This window comes from Aotus nancymaae, unplaced genomic scaffold, assembly GCF_030222135.1.
Source record: "Aotus nancymaae isolate 86718 unplaced genomic scaffold, 86718_ANA_hifiasm-v0.15.2.pri h1tg000067l, whole genome shotgun sequence".
Lineage (NCBI taxonomy): Eukaryota > Metazoa > Chordata > Mammalia > Primates > Aotidae > Aotus > Aotus nancymaae.
The window spans coordinates 39,437,453-39,450,699 of NW_026988482.1; the positions used below are offsets into that span (position 1 = coordinate 39,437,453).

At 39.0% G+C, this 13,247-nt stretch overlaps 1 long non-coding RNA gene across 3 annotated transcripts in view; it reads left to right on the forward strand.

Moving 5' to 3' along the window:
• Positions 1–13,247, forward strand: part of LOC105728951 (uncharacterized) — a 322,271-nt gene that overhangs the window by 303,293 nt on the left and 5,731 nt on the right. For 2 of the 3 annotated variants that reach the window (XR_002479299.2, XR_002479296.2), the window contains exons 8-11: positions 3,848–4,040; positions 4,337–4,432; positions 7,417–7,541; positions 9,716–9,805. This is a non-coding gene — a long non-coding RNA (uncharacterized LOC105728951). Of the gene's footprint in view, positions 1–688; positions 2,158–3,847; positions 4,041–4,336; positions 4,433–7,416; positions 7,542–9,715; positions 9,806–13,247 lie in introns of those variants that run through there. The other variant, XR_002479301.2, reaches the window with a different exon arrangement.

Genomic DNA, 13,247 nt, shown 5'->3' on the forward strand with positions numbered 1-13,247 from the left:
ATTGAAAATACCAAATGTTGAGAGAATGTAAAATACTGGGAACCCTCATACACAGCTGGGTAAATGGTACTTTTTTTTTTATTGTCTACTCAAGCTGAAGACAACTTATCTGCAATGACTTCAATCTTGGGGGCATACTTTAGAAAAATGGGTACACACATGCCCCAGGATTATTGCAGCCTGTAATCATGCAAATCTGAGATACCTATCCTGCATAGAATGGAAAAATTATGGCATATTCATACAATAGTATGCTACGCAATAATGAAAATGAACAAGCCACATAGATAAGTTTAACAAACACATATTGAGCCAAAGAAGCCAGACACAAAAATATGAATCCATATACCTAAAAATTCAAAAATGGACATTTTGGGAGATTCATTTATAAGAGGTAAAATTAAAAAGGAAACAAGGAAATCACAATAGTAGTCCCTCCAGAAGAACAGGAGGGAGTTTTGATGGAGAGAGGCTCACGAACTGCGGGCCATAATCTTTTGACAGCTGGAGTTGGTAATCATATTGGGATTTATTTTTATAATTGTTTCACCTAACTATAAAAATGTATGTATGTGTATTTTCCTGTGTGTTATATTTTATAGTAAATGAAGCAAAAATACTATAAAATCAAGGATATGTGCACAAAGATTTAGTCATAAAGTATTAACTATAACCATGTTTATTATAGGCAGAAACCCCAAACTTTGAGTCGCAGCTTTGGATTATGTAAAAGAATGGATCAAATACATCACCACACAAAGAAGAGAGCTTACTCACCCTCTAGATATTTTATTATAGAAGAATATCTCATGGCTTCCAAAGATAATTGAGATGCATATTTAAGTGGGAGATGATGTTTATGATACATTAGGCACGGATATTTCAATGTTTTAAAATAAACTTTGAATGCTAATACACAGAAAAAGATTGGGAGAAACACATTATAATGTTAACTAAGATTTTATTTGGGTGGTGACTTTATGAGCAACTTTTTGTTTTCTTTCTTTTGCTCATTTGTATAGTTTTAATTTTGAGCAATGAACATGGATCACTTTTGAAGGAAATAAAAGGAGACGATATTCTATTGGGAAACAATAATGAAAAAAGAGCCTAGAGATCTCAAAATGGAAATAAGAAATGTGGTATTCATTAATATGTGTATTTGGAAAACACCTGGAATCCTACCAGCTCGGATGGGCCCATATGAATATAAGTTTTCCCTACCAGTGGCCACCCACCTGGTTCCCCTTTCTCAGCATGCATAGCTCTGATAGTGAAATCAAATACTGGCTGTCTGCTTTGGAAGTAAGTAGGGCAGTGGGGTGGGGGAAGGTGACGAGATCCTCTGAGAACAGCCTGCTCCTAATTGAAAGGAAGTGAAAATCCTCCACATGTTGCAGGGAGAGCTGATAGATCATCCCCCAGTTCTCCTCCATCTGTTCTGCTGCCTCTTATAGAAACCAAGACAGGAAAAATAATATGTACTTAACACAGGAAATGAGGGTAGTCATTTGAATGGTATAGTACCAGAACCCCTTAAAATGTTTTGGGTGGAGTGGGCAGTGAAACAAAAGGCACCAACCACAGTGCTCAGATCTGATTTCAAACTGGGAAAATGTAGGTACCTGAAGACACCAAACGATGGTGAGCAGAGAGGACTCCACAGTCAGCACACACACATTCCCAACAGCCAGGTGGATTCAACCGCTGTATACCTGTTAGCTCCTCACGGTGGAATTTCCCAACTGCTGAGCTGTGGTACATTGGTTTTCCCCATGCTATTGATCCCCTCAGCCCTAGAGGTAATGGTCTCACCTCTGGGCCAGCAATTCTGACAGCAAGCACTTCATAAATTTGTAAATTAGAGGAATTCACAGAATATTTTTATGGCAAGTAAAGAAAGAAAACATTAAGTGGAAAAAAAAGTTATTAACCATTAGTATGCAACTACTATGATTTTTATTATCCTTTTCCATGTGTCATGACATATAAAGAACTGGAAAGCATTAGAACTACCATAGGTCATTCTCTCATTAAATAAAGTCCAAACAAAAGGAAGGGCCAGGGGGTGGGAGTTGGAGAGGGGCTTTTAAGTCAAGGTACTATTTTTCAATGGAAGGCCAGTTACTGTTAATAGGTGTGCTATAAACTAAAGAGGGAGCAGATGAATTTGGGGAAAACTAAGTTTTCTTTTTTTTTTTTTTTTTTTTTTGAGAAGGAGTTTCGCTCGTTACCCAGGCTGGAGGGCAATGGCGCGATCTCGGCTCACCGCAACCTCCGCCTCCTGGGTTCAGGCAATTCTCCTGCCTCAGCCTCCTGAGTAGCTGGGATTACAGGCACCCGCCACCGTGCCCAGCTAATTTTTTGTATTTTTAGTAGAGATGAGGTTTCACCACGTTGACCAGGATGGTCTTGATCTCTTGACCTCGTGATCCACCCGCCTCGGCCTCCCAAAGTGCTGGGATTACAGGCGTGAGCCACCGTGCCCGGCCCCAAATTTTCTTAAAAAGGTATATGTCATTTCAGGAATTCCTAGGGCCTTAAACTGACAAAAATATATTGTAACCGTCCAGAAGTAGAAACAGCATAGAGTTATTAGGCAAAAGCTTTCTGACATAAAATATCATCTGAGGAATGTTTTGCAACTTGCTACAGTAATCTTTCTCTCATGGCTAAACCCACACTTCACTGAATGTGTGATGTAGAATGGATTTTGATCCTCTCCCACCTGATGATATGGTTGTCCCCACACTGGCTTTTTAATTTTTTATTTACAGCAAGTGATCCGCCTGATAAAACTGAAACTCCTAATGGGTTAATAAAACTACTCAGGGGGCTTTCATCCACCTGAGTCCAAAGCCTTTGCAAAATGACTTCCCGGAACTCAGGAGCAGTCTGTTGCTGGAGCAGTAAGCACTTTGCCAGGAAATAGTTTGTCTTTGTTTTCAGCGTATTTTTCTTAGAAGAAAGAAAACAAATAGTCTCGAGTAAATGAATAGAGGGACATGCAGAATTCTCTTTAAAAGGGCATCTCCATGACTTTGTCAAATAAATGAAGATATAATTTAGACATGTACACTCGCTTTACATATAACTGTGATTCCTTCTTACTCTGCTGATTTTCTTTGAAAATAATGAATATAAATATTCAGTCAGAGGGATTTATGTTGATAAAATCCAGTTAAGTTGTAATAAGAACTAAATTGATTACGAACATAGGGCTAAGAATCTTGTATCTTCTTTACCTCACTTTTTCTAAGCTTCCAGGTAGCCCTTTATTTGCAGTAATGGAAACTCCATCCATCTGAGCAGAATTCACATGAAGTCTGCATGCCAAAAGAAATATAATTTTGCATTTATTTTCTGTTTCTACTTCCACTTGGAAAGTATCTTTTTTCCCCAAGAAACACATTTAAAAGGATATAAAAGGGGCTTTCTGTTTTTGGCCAGAACCAGAAAAGAGAAGACAATGGAGAAAAAATATTAGCTCAGCTTTTCCAGACTTGAAATAATGTGTGATTTTTGCAGTTTCTCCAACTTTTGAGACCAGGTCTGCTAGAAAGCTTAATTCTTTCAGCTGGCCAATCACCTTTCCTGTGTGGGGATATTAATGCCAAGTTAAAATTTCTGCATGTGAATAAGGAAAAAAGCATTTGAGTACAGCAGAGCTGGGACTAGATTGATAAATAAAATCATTCTGTCCCTACCCCATTAATTCTCCCTTTCACCATCTGGAGGTCCTGTGGGCTGAAGCAGGACATCATTTAAATAGTACCTTTAGGTGTTTCACTGAGACCTAATTAAAGTTGATGTTGTCATCTAGTGTTTCCTTGTGCAATTTGTCTAGCTCCATGCAAATGGCAAAACAGAGCCATCAGGACTTTGTCCTTCTTCAAGAAACTACCCAAGATTTTCTTCAGGTGCTCCAGAAAATGATTTGGCTAATTGGGGAAAAAAAAAAAAACTTGAGAGTCACCAAGTTCACTGATTTCCTTGGCAAGATATCCAAGAGGTACCTTTGAATGGATCTGCTATGACAGGTAAGTCCGTATCCCTCAAGACTTTCCATTCCATAATTGAATTTTTTTAAAAAATCTTTCTTATGATTATTTATTCTCACAAAAGATATATATCAGTTTCATACTATGAACCTTGGAAATAAGGCTGTGTATAGGCAACAAGACCCCATCCTCTGATGGAGCTCAGACTAGCAGGAAGACAGACATCAACTATTAATTAACTATTAACTAAGAAGACTATTAATTAGAAGACAATTAACAATAACATGTAATGAAGGCATCAGGAAGAAGAAACTGGCACTGTGTATTTAATATAGGGGTCAGGAAGGCCACCTCCCTGAAGAAAGGAAATTAAGACACCTCAGAAGGATACTGAGTGGAGATGGGGCTGGAGAGGGAACCATGCTTTCCAGGTATGTGCTGTAGATCATCGGAATAACAGAGCTAGACATTTGCTTTCTGTCTTTCATGATTTCATTCAAGTTTTTCCTCTAGATTTACATAAACTGAAGATCACTTTCCCCTCATAGAAGACTATTAATGTTTGTAGCTATGGTTCCTTCGTGTTTCTTTAGAAAACAATGATTCAAAAATTAAAGCTACCATTTATTAAATGTTCACATTGTGTCAAGCCCATTGAAATGAAAACAAACATTTTCATTTTATCAGCTTGTGAAAAAAATAAGTTCAGAAGTTTTACTCATTTATGCAATGTTTGAGCTAGGAATCAAAGCCAGATCGGAGACATTCGAGTGTCTGATTTTAACCACTTTACTGGGGTTTTCTTCATTATTGCATCTACAAACCACTTCATCAAAATGATGGGGGGGATTGTTTGTGAAACAGAGTTCTGGCTGGGCTCAGTGGCTCACACCTGTAATCCCAGCACTTTGGGAGGCCCAGGCGGGTGGATCACAAGGGCAGGAGTTTGAGACCAGCCTGATAAACATAGCAAAACCCGTCTCTATTAAAAATGCAAAAATGAGCCAGGTGTGGTGGTTTGCGCCTGTAATCCCAACTGCTCAGGAGACTAAGGCAGGATAATGGCTTGAACCTGGGAGGCGGAGGTTGCAGTGATCCGAGATCGTGCCATTGCACTCCAGTCTGGGTGACAGAGAGAGACTCCATATCAAAAAAAAAAAAAAAAAAAAAAAAGGCAGCGTTCCAGGCCCCCCTCTGCAGCTGTTTTGAGTCTGAATCTCTGAGGATGTGGTCTGGGAATTTGCATTTCCACAAGTTCCCCAGGTGCTTCCCATGCATTTAAGAATCAGCGAACTCCATCACATGTCTATGCGCTTGTAAGATGCCGTGTGGGAGAGGCAAACAGATCACCGCTAGGGCAGTTTACTGTACTCTTGTCCATGTTCTTGGATTGCTCTCTTTGCCATTTGATCGAAATGCTACAATGCAGAATGGTTATGATTTTCCAACTGCAAATAGTTTAACCTCACATTTTGGCAAGATATCTAGGCAGGGCTCACAGAAGAGTTGCTTATTCAGGCTTCAGCCAAGCTGTGAAAAGTGAGGCCTTTTCAGAGGAAGTGAGATAAGACAAAAACTTAAAAAAACAAACATTCTGAGGCCGGTGTTTAACAGGCCACCAGCAAAATCTATAGCCTAACTAGAAGTGAGCTAAACAAACACATTACTGGATCATCCAGGAAACATGAAGCAGATGCCTGGAAGTGGGATGTGTGTTTTCAACCTGGGTAGAATGATCCCAGAGAGTGATGATATGGAATCAGACACAAAGTTCAGATCAAAACAAGGGAGATTTGCAAAGGGCAGTGCACCCAGGATGGACAGGAGATGTTCCAGTCAAGTGGTTCAGAGCAAGTTCAGGATAGAAGGGAGACCTGTGTCCAATCTCACTTAAACTTATATGCCTTCATTTGCTCCTCCTCGTGGAATTATCTCATGGCTGTTATTTTAAAAAGGAATGGCAGTGGAAACCTAGTGGCTAGGGCCAAAGCTTCAGAGCTTTTGAATAACGAAAAAATTGCTGTGCTGCCTACTCTTTCCCGTTACATAATATAAGATAAAAACAATACCGATTCAGCAACATTCCAAGTTTTCCTCTGAGACTCATTCAATGCTTTTTTAGACATGCAAAATATCAATTTCTTGCAAAAAAAAAAAAAAAAAGGATGTTGTGCGCTTTGCTAGTGCCCTCAACACAAGCTTAATTCTGTGAGATAGATAGTGTTCAGTAAAGTGCTCAGCAAACTCCCAGGCACAGAGGAGGCACTCATGCAGTGCTAGTTATTATTATTTTTAATAATAGTAACGTATATTGACAATTAAATTTACTATGGTTTCCTTCCTTTTAAAGGGACACTAAAGCTCCCCTCTGTGGACGCATTCTTGCTAGAGTTTTACTATTTGGCATTGTTGAACCTGGCTCTGCAGTAGTGGAAGTTGCCCTTAACTTTCCATGTAGGCCTCTGTCCTCAAATTCAGATTCCAGTTCTCTGGTACAGTTTCCTATAGAGCTCTTTCTTTCCCACATTTTCCTGTTGTGTCATGACATTTAATTAGTTATCATTTTTGCTTGCTTTTAATTAAAGAAACACAGTTTGTGCTCATCTGGGAATCATTCACTGAATGCCATCTAAACTCTTGACATTTATTTAGGAACATGCATTTTGCAGAGTTTTTACAGCATGAATATTTGATGATTAGAGTAATTCAAGGCCCTTTGTAAACAGAAGCTCATATCTCTTCTTTTTAAGATGGTATCAGTCCGGTCAACCTGTATATTTGTTGTGACTCCATCACAATGAAATTTCTAGTGCTTTTAATTTTTTATTTTGAGACAGAGTCTCACTCCATCGCCCAGGCTGGAGTCCAATGGCCCGATCTTGGCTCACTGCAACCTCTACCTCCTGAGTTCAAGCAATTATCCTGCCTCAGCCTTCCCAGTAGCTGGGATTACAGGTGTGCATCAATATGCCTGGCAAATTTTATGTTTTTTTTTTAAGAGATTGGGTTTCACCACGTTGGCCAAGCTGGTCTCAAATTCCTGACCTCAAGCAACCCACCTGCCTCAGCCTCCCAAAGTGCTGGAATACAGGTGTGAGCCACCACGCCTCGCTTCTGCTGAATCATTGATTTATGTTATCAGTAATAATTGGAAAGGTTTTAGGATATTTTAAGGTAACCATATATGTTTTTGTATACTTTGAAAAATTACATGTATTTTTTTCAACAAAAATATTTACTTGGGAAGTGACTTTTGCTACTAGCAATTTTTAAACATTGCCGTTGTTGTGGTAATGTCTAATTATTATTATAAGTAAATTCTCCAGACCTAAATCTGGGAACATGCAAGACATTCTCTAGGGGAAAAAAAAATCACTGGTAAAAAGTCTTAGCTATTATTTCTTTTGTTGCACAGTTGCATTCAGGTCATTTAATTCTGCCCAGGACATCAAGAATGCCTATTTTTATGAAAAGCAGGTTTTACAGCAGAGAAATTGGCCTACCTCTTGGTTATGATGCCTAATGATTCAAGGTTGTTAGGTAAGTCTTTCAGAACACCAGAGATTTGATTCACTGGTGGAGTTTGCATTCCACAGCATCTCTTAGGATCTTTACAGGGGGTCATGGATTTAGATCTTTCATTGTGTTTGAACTCCAAGATGTTCACTCCTATTTTCTGCAGTCGCTGAGGGCAACTGTAGAACTGACAAAGAAGCAACAGTGTGAGTTGAAGCAAGATGGTGCTACCCATAGAAAGAACCAGGGGCCACAGAGGGTCTCAGCTCTTCGTAATGGGGGCAGAGATTGCCCCTGAGAAGGGAAAGAAGCACACGCCATAGAGAAAGGTGGCTATACTAGGGGTAACCAAAATGTACACAGAATGGCTTAAACTTTCTAAAATCACCTAGGCATATTCTCCAAGTCTGTTCTCTGATAGCCAAGGTTTTCTGATCTCAAGGGTGTCTCAGTGAGGGCTGCTAGAAAATTCTCTCCTGCATACAACTCACCTGAGTTCCTGATTTTTTCATTTAGATCTGTACCTAAGGGCTAGTTTTTGGTCATCATAAGGCAGATCACATTTTAACAAACTGATTTTGTGCATCTGCTACATTCTTTATTTTCTGACTATGACAGACGCCATTCATCAAACTAAGGTGCAGGGAAAACACTCAACTAGGAGATACATTGTGAGATGGATCCCCAGCTCAGAAACTTAAAAATGTGGGGGAAAAAGTCTGTCTTATGATAAGGTACTTGTGGACTACTGAAGACAGTTATATTAAGGATATGGCTTTAAATTTGACTGCCTTGGGTTTAAGTCCTGGTTCTGCCATGGATGGATAAACTTAAGTTATTTAACCTCCCTATGCTTCAGATTTCTCGTCTTTAAGTCAGGATGATATACCTATAAGTGGAATCATGCAGTATTAGTTTTTTTGTGGCTGGCTTGTTTCCCTTGGCATAGTATTTCCAAGGTTCTTCCATTCTGTAGCATGTGCACAATTTCATTCAGAGCTAAATAATACTCCACTGGATGAATATGCCACATTTTGTTTATCCATTCACTTGTTGATGGGCAATTGGGTTGTCTCCACTTTTTGGCTATTTTGAATGGGCTGCTATGAATATTGATGCACACTGTCCTTAATAAAGTACAGCATCAGGGAGTGTGAGAGAGAGGGAACCGCAACACTGAAAGGGCAGGCAAAGAGAGATGCTCTTTTAGAGAAGTAAGAGTCTTTGAAGGCTTGTAAGTACAGGTGGGGTATGATCACATTCACAGGAGGTTTGCAAAACCTGTCAAAGGTCTGATTGAGGACAGTGGTATTGGGCACAGGGAAGAGAGAATATATATGTATACTGAACAAGTACCACAAAAAGAGATCATACCAGCAAGTAGGGCCATAAATGAGAACTTCACAGCCCCTTTGAGAAGGATTTCAAATTCCATGCTAAGTCTATTACATCACATCTTTAATCTTCACTGCTGCCCCAAGAAGTATCATCTCCACTTAACAGATGAGGGAGCAGCATCATACTATAATTTCAACAATTTCCAATACCTAGCAAGCAGTGAAACCAACATTTCACCCCAAGTCTGCCTCCTCCTAAAGCCAGGGTTCAAAAAGCAGTGTGTTCAGCGCCAGTCCTGAATGAGGCAAGAACTCCTTTCACATTCAGCAAAGATTCTTCTGAAGCCTTGTCTCTGGCCTGATTATCTCTCAGCGATTTCTGCCCTTAAGGCATTTCTAGAATCAAAGGGAGCCCTTTGAGTGTCTAATGAACTTGACACATTTATATTCATATATTTTTAGTTTGCCAAGGGGACCTGAACAACAGCTCAGCATCTGATTTCCCTGATCTTTTCTTTACTAAATTTTCAAGTTATGCTCTATGGATCACAGCATAGTAAAAGCTATACAAAGAATAGATCAGAGGCCAGGAATTTTCATGACCATCACCCCCTCAGTACCACTTTCTATAAAACAAGGTAATTCAAGAAAGAAAATCATTTCTAATTCATTCTTTGCCTTTCAAAAATATGGATGTTTATAAATCAGGCATGTGGCACAATTGTGACACATACCATATAATTTACCAGTTGCAAGTCAGTCTCTAAAATTCCATTTCCTCCTGGGTAAATTCGTTCATTCACTCATGACCAGTGAGAGAGAGATGTGAATAGCCCACACCCTGCCTTTATTTCCTTCTAGAAATACTTGACACATGACAGATTTGTCGGTGACTCCTCAATAATTAAGGTGTTATAACAAGTTGAAAAGCCATTTCAAGGGATGCAATAGGTAAGAATAATTTTCTTTCTATAAAATGATTATGATGCCAGGTATAACTCTTTAATGTGATTGAAGTGATGTTCAAATATGATGATTTGTGACTATTTTTGCATACTCTAAAATACCTTATATATATAAAAGATATCATTCGTATTGTAAATGGACCATGTTTTACATTTGATTTTACAAACTAGAAAGCACTTTGCTTTAGAAAGCTATTGGTATACTCTGTTAAAAATCTAAATTTTTTAGCTTTTTTTTTTTTTTTTTTCTTTTGAGACAGGGTTTCTCTCTATTACCCTGGCTGGAATGTAAAGGCATGATCTCAGTTCACCACAATCTCTGCCTCCTAGACTCAAGCAATCCTCCTGCCTCAGCCTCCCAAGTAGCTGGGACCACACGCCTAACTAAATTTTTGTATTTTTAATAGAGACGGGGTTTTGCCATGTTGTCAAGGCTGGTCTTGAACTCCTAGGCTCAAGCGATCTGCCCTCTTTGGCCTCCCAAAAAGCTGGAATTACAGGTGTGAGCCCCAACACTCAGCCAGCTTTTTCTTTTAGCATGCTTACAATCCCAAGAAACAGACATATTTGATTATGGGGTTAAAGGGGCAATTCAGACATAAGTTTCTCAACTTCAGCACTATCACTAATGACATTTTAGTTCAGATAATTCTTTGTTGTGAGAGACTCTCCTGTGCATTTTTGGATGTTTAGCAGCATTCCTGGCCTCAACCTACCTCCACCTCACAATCACGGAAATTAAAATGTATCTAGACATTGTATATGTAAACTGAGAGACAAAGTTGCCTCTGATTAAGAACCACAGCTCTTGATAATGGAGTTGGAAAGGTTGGTGCATCATCATCAATGATAGGAAGTTCTACATTATTTCAAGTCATTCAGTGTGGTTTCTGTTCTATAGGGTGAACACTTTTATCCTTCTCCTTGAAAAATCTGAAAAATTAAATTGAGAGTTCTGTAGAGTGGCCCTAAATTACCTGGCTGACTGCTGAGGCTTCTAGAGGATTAGCCATACTTGACTAAATTAGCACTTGGGATTATGTCAGCATGGGGACTCAAAAAGTAAAAGCCAATGAGGTGGGGCTTTGATTTCTTTGTTCTAACTGCTTTTTAATTTTGGTGTTAAAAAAGGACAAATGGTTAACATTGCCCACATTTAACTCAACATCTCTCTCTCTCTCTCTCTCTCTCTCTCTCTCTCACACACACACACACACACACACACACACACACACACATACATATTTTCTCTCTCTCTCTCTCTCTCTCTCTCTCTAAGTTCCCAAGTTTCTACACCCATCTTCTAGGTGAGACAGCAAAAATTCAGAGCAACTAAGCCCACTAACAGCAATTTCTTTTTTTTCTTTTGGAAACAAAAACCCTCACCAAGTTCTCAACCTCTAGAGAGAACTTTATCAAAGTTACTGGCTGTGGCTACCTATTAAATAAGACCAAGATCCTTGGAGATGACCTGTTTCAAAGATATTTGAAATATAATTTATGTGTCATAACTAGCATTTTGATTACATATTTCCCTTAAAGGCCACTAAAGACTCTGTAGTTTAATTAAGACTTCAAATTTAAAATGATCAACAAAAGCATAGATGAAGTGACTCATCTAAGGTCATGTAGCTAGAAAATGAAAGACTGGGAAGTGAATGCCAAGGGGATTTTAAAGTTCCATTTCTTGAGTTACTTTTTAACCCTACGTTCTGTCCTTTTCATTTCCTCATTCTGCTCCCCTTAGTTTATTCCGTCCACATAGTGTTTGGCTCAAAATAGATGCTCAAATAATACCACTCAATGAAAGAAAAACTCAAATCACAGATACCATGGAAAATAAAATCAATTCCTATTGAAGATATTATTTGCCTTAGAAAAATATGACAATGTGACTATTTAAAAGCAAAAGTGCTGATTGGCATCACTAAATTCATGGCTACAGAAATCAAATATACGTTCAACCAGTGCCTGGCAATCCTACTGCACAGGACTTCCAATTCCCTACTTTCTCCAAAACAGTTCACACATAAACATTAGAAACTTCATGGACATCTTTGGTGGATAAATACTAAAATAAAACAGAGTTTGGTCCAATACAGCTTTCAAGATGTCTGCTTGTGATGGAGCATATCCACAAACACTGGGATATGTAAAAGCCAGTCAAAAATCTCCACTGGAGCTTTAAAATAAACAGCTCTTAAGCCCCACACACTGCCATTTGAAAAAATGGATGTCATGCCTCCGTTTCTTTTCAGATATTCCATGAGCATAAACACAGAAAAATCAGAATCTCCTTACACTTGTTACTCTCTGACTTCTCCATTCAATCTCACGTCAAGGAAATGGAAAAGAGAACCGGGCAAGCATACCTCCTAATATCCTTGCTGGAGGAGCTCACTGCCATGGCAACCTCATGTACCACATGTCACATGGGAACACTTGCAAAATCTCAGAAGTTGCTATAATCACACATTATATAATATATATACACACATTATATAATATATATAGCACATTGCTATAATCACAGATCTAGGCACTTTGGATACTCTGTCTCAGACAATCAACAGAGCTTAAAGTCAAAATAATGGACTTTCAGCTTGCCTGATTATTCTTTCCTGAGAAAGCTTAATGGGATTCACACTATACAGTCAGATTCATACAGTATTTCACTTTCATGGCAGCTTTGACAGAGGTCCAAATGAGTACAGACAATAACAAAGCACAGATATACAAATACATCTCACTTTTGCTCTTCTGCCTTGCAGTGCTTCAGCTATTGCAGTCACCCATTATGTCATTTCCCTACTTCCAACATACTCTCTCAACCCCCTTTTCCTTCAAATAGAGTGTGAGCATTGCAGCTGGAGAGATATTTTTAAAATGTGAATTTGACCATGTCATCTCTTTGCTTAAGACTCTCCGGGATCATTCCACTGTCTGGGACTCCCTGGCCCCTGCTTCCCTCTCCACCTCCTGCTTGAGCCACTGTCCCAGTATGTTTTTGCCTCCAGTTGGTTATCCCAAGCTCTTCCCTGTCCTACAGTTTTCATGTGAGCAGCCTCTCAGCCTGAGAAATTTCACCCCTGACTCATTCTGCATCTGTCTCTGTTCAAACTGTGCCTCTGCAGACACGTCTCCTTTAAGGATTTTATCTACATAGGTCTCTCCTTTCATTCAGAATTGATGTACCCCAATTAATTTTTTCATAGCAACTCAGTTTGCAAACACTTACTTAACAATAATTGTACCAACTTATATATTTTGTGTTCTCTCCACTCAAAGACTGTGTGTGTTTATTTCACACACACACACCCCTGTAGAATAAGTGTCTAACTATGCTTGACATGTAGTAAGCACAGTAGATGTTGGCTAAATGAATGAATGTACATCATTATAGAAAGAGGATAACAGCATTAAGGGAT